Source organism: Schistocerca cancellata, unplaced genomic scaffold (genome assembly GCF_023864275.1).
Source record: "Schistocerca cancellata isolate TAMUIC-IGC-003103 unplaced genomic scaffold, iqSchCanc2.1 HiC_scaffold_611, whole genome shotgun sequence".
Lineage (NCBI taxonomy): Eukaryota > Metazoa > Arthropoda > Insecta > Orthoptera > Acrididae > Schistocerca > Schistocerca cancellata.
The window spans coordinates 60741-68151 of NW_026046622.1; the positions used below are offsets into that span (position 1 = coordinate 60741).

Below are 7411 nucleotides of genomic sequence, written 5' to 3' on the forward strand. Positions count from 1 at the left end.
GCGTTTCCAGATCATCAGTAAAATACTGTGTGATTTACACCTGGTTTCCTTCTTCCAAAAGCGATATTAAGAAGTACATCGACTGCAGCGTCATTGACGGTCGTGGGTCCGGGCGCCGGCGCGCCAGCGGTGGCCTGACGGAGCTGCTGGTGCCTTCATGTAGAGCTACCGCTGAGTCCGGGCTCCTCGCCGCTAACGAAGTGATTGCTTTTGGTGACATCATTTGCAATAGCGACTGCGCGAATTGACGGTACCTCGTATGGAAAGAATGAGAAGCTGATGCTGCTGAGGACTCGGCCGCGAGCATTTCCGACGACTTCTTGGGCTCTCATTCGTGATGGCATTCAGACAGGCAAGGGTGCTGTCGATTGTTGCATACGAATGCGAAATACCTGCATTGTGCGTTTCCGCAAAGTGATTTTTACGCCAAAGTTGCGATCGTCCTACAAGTTGTGTCAGATGTGGAGCACAGAGCGTAGCAGTTTCCGTGGTGTAGCGGTTATCACGTCTGCCTAACACGCAGAAGGTCCCCGGTTCGATTCCGGGCGGAAACACTTTTTCGTCGCACTCAACAAGACCCTTGCTACAATCTCTACTGTGACCATTTAAATCAATTTCAAACGGCCCACCACCAGGGCTCAGATGATACATGAAACTCTTTCAGAACCGGCTACTTGGTTTTTGTGCTTACCTGGAGGGCTGGAAATGCGCGGAACAGCCGCCGGCATGACGGTAGTTGCCACACGTTTGCACAAAACGCAAGGGCTCGTCCGGGATTTGAACCCGGGACCTCCTGCACCCGAAGCAGGAATCATACCCCTAGACCAACGAGCCTGTTCGTAGCGTCTAAGCGCTGCACATGACTGACGCCTCCGTTCTTGGTATCACCATGCAGAGCTGCCGCTCACCCAGCGTTTTCCCTGGCTGTTGCGGTTTGATTGTTTTCATCGATGTCTTTTACAATAGCAAACTTCTAGAATCGGAGGGAGCTCGTAGGCGATGCCTTTGCTTACGCAGGAAAAATCTGTTGCCACTACGGGTTTCTAGGTAGAACAGCCGCAGAGCCGTCGTTTCCGTGGTGTAGCGGTTATCACGTCTGCTTTACACGCAGAAGGTCCCCGGTTCGATCCCGGGCGGAAACACGACTTTTTTTAAACCCCTTTTCGGATTCCATTTCCGAGATTACGTCACGTCTGCGTATGCATGGATAATAAATGTCGTGTGCTACACGGATATCGCTTCATTTTACTGTCAAATGCTCTTGCTCCCATAGTGTACCGGTATTCAGTAACTCAGAACGCTCGTAGCTCCATTCTGGCCGGCAAAGTTTATAATCCATTTCTTCAGGACTACTTCAAGTGCGCTTCATACTGGCTTTCCTGAGCTCACTGCACTCGCCTTGTCACAGCTCTGTTGAAGTGTGAACGTAACTAATAGTGAGAAACTCTTAACTACGCTCAGTCTTGTATCCCACCCTTTGGTTGTTGTCGTCGCTAATCAGATGAAGGTAGACTGCTCCACGATTGAGGTTCGTCTCCACTCACGGTGCACATGTTCTGCAAACACAACCTTTGTTTTCCGTTGCATGCAAGATTACTGTCGGCTCTTCTACAGCATCGACCCATGTAATTTACTGGTGTCAGATTCTTGCCATATCAAACGGTCCCTTCATCACCGTAGTGCTACACAAAGCGTGCTGCGGCAGGCATCTATTCTTCATTGCAGAGCTGCAAACGTGGGTGAGCTCCACCTACTCTTCAGCACGGTCAAAACGGTAGGGCTCGTCCGGGATTTGAACCCGGGACCTCCTGCACCCAAAGCAGGAATCATACCCCTAGACCAACGAGCCACCTGCCAGTAGCAATGAAGCTAATCCCAAGCAGTCCAGCTCCGAGGAACACTAACTTCCATGTAAATCAGAAACAAAAGCGCTTTCTGAAGGCAGCGCTCACCACTGATGGGAAGAATATGAAAGGCAATGAATATAGAGTGAATAATTTCATCGCGCTCTGCAGATGAACAGACGGTGGTGTTTCACTTTCGTCATGTGCTTTCTCAGTGTCAAGGGAAGGCATGTGCACTAAACAAAAGAACATCGGGAATCCGAAACACCAACTCATAACGAAAAGATTGCGGAATATACTGCAAGCAAAACTTCCAGAAGACCAATCCTGAAGGCGTCGGTGCCTTAACAATTATTCCGTGCAGCAATGATCATCTAGGAAGAGCCAACTGTACGTGTCGCTCCACCACACAACTTTTTTTGATATTGTTTTACCTAAATTCCCATTACCTCTTCGTTACAAGAATACTGATGGTTTTCACCTGATCTGCTTCGTCCAGCAGCGATAGTAGTAAGTAAATCGACGACAGTTTCATTAAAAGTAGGTCAGACACAGAAATCGGAGTTACGTGTAGCTCATGTTATTACGCTTTCAAATGCAGTTCTCCGGCTGGGAGTAGTGGCGTACTCCTGTAATCCAAGCGTCTGGGAGGCCGTTGTTGTGGAAGAGATCTGGGAACAACTACAGATTCGGCCGTTTCATCAGCTCAGGAACGACCGCGACGCCTTCATCGAGCTCTGCAGATTGACCAGATAGCAGTGCGGAATTTTCGGCTAGTGGTGGCTCGGGGTTAAGAGAAGTCGAGAGCAGTGAGCAAAACTACATCGGGAAACCGAAACAGACGACTCATAACGAAAAGATTGCGGAATGTACTGCAAAAGCAAAACTTCGAGAAGACGAACTCTGAAGCCGTCGGTGCCTTAACAATCATTCCGTGCAGCAACGATAATCTGGCGAGAGCGAGGCGTGGGTGTCGCTCGACCACACAACACATTTTATATAATGTTCTACTTATTCTAAACTTGCGTTTCCAGATCATCAGTAAAATACTGTGTGATTTACACCTGGTTTCCTTCTTCCAAAAGCGATATTAAGAAGTACATCGACTGCAGCGTCATTGACGGTCGTGGGTCCGGGCGCCGGCGCGCCAGCGGTGGCCTGACGGAGCTGCTGGTGCCTTCATGTAGAGCTACCGCTGAGTCCGGGCTCCTCGCCGCTAACGAAGTGATTGCTTTTGGTGACATCATTTGCAATAGCGACTGCGCGAATTGACGGTACCTCGTATGGAAAGAATGAGAAGCTGATGCTGCTGAGGACTCGGCCGCGAGCATTTCCGACGACTTCTTGGGCTCTCATTCGTGATGGCATTCAGACAGGCAAGGGTGCTGTCGATTGTTGCATACGAATGCGAAATACCTGCATTGTGCGTTTCCGCAAAGTGATTTTTACGCCAAAGTTGCGATCGTCCTACAAGTTGTGTCAGATGTGGAGCACAGAGCGTAGCAGTTTCCGTGGTGTAGCGGTTATCACGTCTGCCTAACACGCAGAAGGTCCCCGGTTCGATTCCGGGCGGAAACACTTTTTCGTCGCACTCAACAAGACCCTTGCTACAATCTCTACTGTGACCATTTAAATCAATTTCAAACGGCCCACCACCAGGGCTCAGATGATACATGAAACTCTTTCAGAACCGGCTACTTGGTTTTTGTGCTTACCTGGAGGGCTGGAAATGCGCGGAACAGCCGCCGGCATGACGGTAGTTGCCACACGTTTGCACAAAACGCAAGGGCTCGTCCGGGATTTGAACCCGGGACCTCCTGCACCCGAAGCAGGAATCATACCCCTAGACCAACGAGCCTGTTCGTAGCGTCTAAGCGCTGCACATGACTGACGCCTCCGTTCTTGGTATCACCATGCAGAGCTGCCGCTCACCCAGCGTTTTCCCTGGCTGTTGCGGTTTGATTGTTTTCATCGATGTCTTTTACAATAGCAAACTTCTAGAATCGGAGGGAGCTCGTAGGCGATGCCTTTGCTTACGCAGGAAAAATCTGTTGCCACTACGGGTTTCTAGGTAGAACAGCCGCAGAGCCGTCGTTTCCGTGGTGTAGCGGTTATCACGTCTGCTTTACACGCAGAAGGTCCCCGGTTCGATCCCGGGCGGAAACACGACTTTTTTTAAACCCCTTTTCGGATTCCATTTCCGAGATTACGTCACGTCTGCGTATGCATGGATAATAAATGTCGTGTGCTACACGGATATCGCTTCATTTTACTGTCAAATGCTCTTGCTCCCATAGTGTACCGGTATTCAGTAACTCAGAACGCTCGTAGCTCCATTCTGGCCGGCAAAGTTTATAATCCATTTCTTCAGGACTACTTCAAGTGCGCTTCATACTGGCTTTCCTGAGCTCACTGCACTCGCCTTGTCACAGCTCTGTTGAAGTGTGAACGTAACTAATAGTGAGAAACTCTTAACTACGCTCAGTCTTGTATCCCACCCTTTGGTTGTTGTCGTCGCTAATCAGATGAAGGTAGACTGCTCCACGATTGAGGTTCGTCTCCACTCACGGTGCACATGTTCTGCAAACACAACCTTTGTTTTCCGTTGCATGCAAGATTACTGTCGGCTCTTCTACAGCATCGACCCATGTAATTTACTGGTGTCAGATTCTTGCCATATCAAACGGTCCCTTCATCACCGTAGTGCTACACAAAGCGTGCTGCGGCAGGCATCTATTCTTCATTGCAGAGCTGCAAACGTGGGTGAGCTCCACCTACTCTTCAGCACGGTCAAAACGGTAGGGCTCGTCCGGGATTTGAACCCGGGACCTCCTGCACCCAAAGCAGGAATCATACCCCTAGACCAACGAGCCACCTGCCAGTAGCAATGAAGCTAATCCCAAGCAGTCCAGCTCCGAGGAACACTAACTTCCATGTAAATCAGAAACAAAAGCGCTTTCTGAAGGCAGCGCTCACCACTGATGGGAAGAATATGAAAGGCAATGAATATAGAGTGAATAATTTCATCGCGCTCTGCAGATGAACAGACGGTGGTGTTTCACTTTCGTCATGTGCTTTCTCAGTGTCAAGGGAAGGCATGTGCACTAAACAAAAGAACATCGGGAATCCGAAACACCAACTCATAACGAAAAGATTGCGGAATATACTGCAAGCAAAACTTCCAGAAGACCAATCCTGAAGGCGTCGGTGCCTTAACAATTATTCCGTGCAGCAATGATCATCTAGGAAGAGCCAACTGTACGTGTCGCTCCACCACACAACTTTTTTTGATATTGTTTTACCTAAATTCCCATTACCTCTTCGTTACAAGAATACTGATGGTTTTCACCTGATCTGCTTCGTCCAGCAGCGATAGTAGTAAGTAAATCGACGACAGTTTCATTAAAAGTAGGTCAGACACAGAAATCGGAGTTACGTGTAGCTCATGTTATTACGCTTTCAAATGCAGTTCTCCGGCTGGGAGTAGTGGCGTACTCCTGTAATCCAAGCGTCTGGGAGGCCGTTGTTGTGGAAGAGATCTGGGAACAACTACAGATTCGGCCGTTTCATCAGCTCAGGAACGACCGCGACGCCTTCATCGAGCTCTGCAGATTGACCAGATAGCAGTGCGGAATTTTCGGCTAGTGGTGGCTCGGGGTTAAGAGAAATCGAGAGCAGTGAGCAAAACTACATCGGGAAACCGAAACAGACGACTCATAACGAAAAGATTGCGGAATGTACTGCAAAAGCAAAACTTCGAGAAGACGAACTCTGAAGCCGTCGGTGCCTTAACAATCATTCCGTGCAGCAACGATAATCTGGCGAGAGCGAGGCGTGGGTGTCGCTCGACCACACAACACATTTTATATAATGTTCTACTTATTCTAAACTTGCGTTTCCAGATCATCAGTAAAATACTGTGTGATTTACACCTGGTTTCCTTCTTCCAAAAGCGATATTAAGAAGTACATCGACTGCAGCGTCATTGACGGTCGTGGGTCCGGGCGCCGGCGCGCCAGCGGTGGCCTGACGGAGCTGCTGGTGCCTTCATGTAGAGCTACCGCTGAGTCCGGGCTCCTCGCCGCTAACGAAGTGATTGCTTTTGGTGACATCATTTGCAATAGCGACTGCGCGAATTGACGGTACCTCGTATGGAAAGAATGAGAAGCTGATGCTGCTGAGGACTCGGCCGCGAGCATTTCCGACGACTTCTTGGGCTCTCATTCGTGATGGCATTCAGACAGGCAAGGGTGCTGTCGATTGTTGCATACGAATGCGAAATACCTGCATTGTGCGTTTCCGCAAAGTGATTTTTACGCCAAAGTTGCGATCGTCCTACAAGTTGTGTCAGATGTGGAGCACAGAGCGTAGCAGTTTCCGTGGTGTAGCGGTTATCACGTCTGCCTAACACGCAGAAGGTCCCCGGTTCGATTCCGGGCGGAAACACTTTTTCGTCGCACTCAACAAGACCCTTGCTACAATCTCTACTGTGACCATTTAAATCAATTTCAAACGGCCCACCACCAGGGCTCAGATGATACATGAAACTCTTTCAGAACCGGCTACTTGGTTTTTGTGCTTACCTGGAGGGCTGGAAATGCGCGGAACAGCCGCCGGCATGACGGTAGTTGCCACACGTTTGCACAAAACGCAAGGGCTCGTCCGGGATTTGAACCCGGGACCTCCTGCACCCGAAGCAGGAATCATACCCCTAGACCAACGAGCCTGTTCGTAGCGTCTAAGCGCTGCACATGACTGACGCCTCCGTTCTTGGTATCACCATGCAGAGCTGCCGCTCACCCAGCGTTTTCCCTGGCTGTTGCGGTTTGATTGTTTTCATCGATGTCTTTTACAATAGCAAACTTCTAGAATCGGAGGGAGCTCGTAGGCGATGCCTTTGCTTACGCAGGAAAAATCTGTTGCCACTACGGGTTTCTAGGTAGAACAGCCGCAGAGCCGTCGTTTCCGTGGTGTAGCGGTTATCACGTCTGCTTTACACGCAGAAGGTCCCCGGTTCGATCCCGGGCGGAAACACGACTTTTTTTAAACCCCTTTTCGGATTCCATTTCCGAGATTACGTCACGTCTGCGTATGCATGGATAATAAATGTCGTGTGCTACACGGATATCGCTTCATTTTACTGTCAAATGCTCTTGCTCCCATAGTGTACCGGTATTCAGTAACTCAGAACGCTCGTAGCTCCATTCTGGCCGGCAAAGTTTATAATCCATTTCTTCAGGACTACTTCAAGTGCGCTTCATACTGGCTTTCCTGAGCTCACTGCACTCGCCTTGTCACAGCTCTGTTGAAGTGTGAACGTAACTAATAGTGAGAAACTCTTAACTACGCTCAGTCTTGTATCCCACCCTTTGGTTGTTGTCGTCGCTAATCAGATGAAGGTAGACTGCTCCACGATTGAGGTTCGTCTCCACTCACGGTGCACATGTTCTGCAAACACAACCTTTGTTTTCCGTTGCATGCAAGATTACTGTCGGCTCTTCTACAGCAATCGACCCATGTAATTTACTGGTGTCAGATTCTTGCCATATCAAACGGTCCCTTCATCA

The 7411-nt window shown here is 49.4% G+C and overlaps 11 non-coding genes across 11 annotated transcripts; 6 read left to right on the forward strand and 5 right to left on the reverse strand.

Moving 5' to 3' along the window:
* Positions 1-481: 481 nt before the first annotated feature.
* Trnav-aac (transfer RNA valine (anticodon AAC)) lies at positions 482-554 on the forward strand. The gene has a single exon. It is a non-coding gene; the product is annotated as a tRNA-Val (tRNA).
* A 208-nt stretch (positions 555-762) lies between these two features.
* Positions 763-834, reverse strand: Trnap-cgg (transfer RNA proline (anticodon CGG)). Its single transcript has one exon. It is a non-coding gene; the product is annotated as a tRNA-Pro (tRNA).
* A 235-nt stretch (positions 835-1069) lies between these two features.
* Trnav-uac (transfer RNA valine (anticodon UAC)) lies at positions 1070-1142 on the forward strand. Its single transcript has one exon. It is a non-coding gene; the product is annotated as a tRNA-Val (tRNA).
* Positions 1143-1777: 635 nt separating this feature from the next.
* Positions 1778-1849, reverse strand: Trnap-ugg (transfer RNA proline (anticodon UGG)). Its single transcript has one exon. It is a non-coding gene; the product is annotated as a tRNA-Pro (tRNA).
* Positions 1850-3349: 1500 nt separating this feature from the next.
* Trnav-aac (transfer RNA valine (anticodon AAC)) lies at positions 3350-3422 on the forward strand. The gene has a single exon. It is a non-coding gene; the product is annotated as a tRNA-Val (tRNA).
* A 208-nt stretch (positions 3423-3630) lies between these two features.
* Positions 3631-3702, reverse strand: Trnap-cgg (transfer RNA proline (anticodon CGG)). The gene has a single exon. It is a non-coding gene; the product is annotated as a tRNA-Pro (tRNA).
* Positions 3703-3937: 235 nt separating this feature from the next.
* On the forward strand, positions 3938-4010 carry Trnav-uac (transfer RNA valine (anticodon UAC)). The gene has a single exon. It is a non-coding gene; the product is annotated as a tRNA-Val (tRNA).
* A 635-nt stretch (positions 4011-4645) lies between these two features.
* Positions 4646-4717, reverse strand: Trnap-ugg (transfer RNA proline (anticodon UGG)). Its single transcript has one exon. It is a non-coding gene; the product is annotated as a tRNA-Pro (tRNA).
* A 1500-nt stretch (positions 4718-6217) lies between these two features.
* Trnav-aac (transfer RNA valine (anticodon AAC)) lies at positions 6218-6290 on the forward strand. The gene has a single exon. It is a non-coding gene; the product is annotated as a tRNA-Val (tRNA).
* Positions 6291-6498: 208 nt separating this feature from the next.
* Positions 6499-6570, reverse strand: Trnap-cgg (transfer RNA proline (anticodon CGG)). Its single transcript has one exon. It is a non-coding gene; the product is annotated as a tRNA-Pro (tRNA).
* A 235-nt stretch (positions 6571-6805) lies between these two features.
* On the forward strand, positions 6806-6878 carry Trnav-uac (transfer RNA valine (anticodon UAC)). Its single transcript has one exon. It is a non-coding gene; the product is annotated as a tRNA-Val (tRNA).
* Positions 6879-7411: the final 533 nt, after the last annotated feature.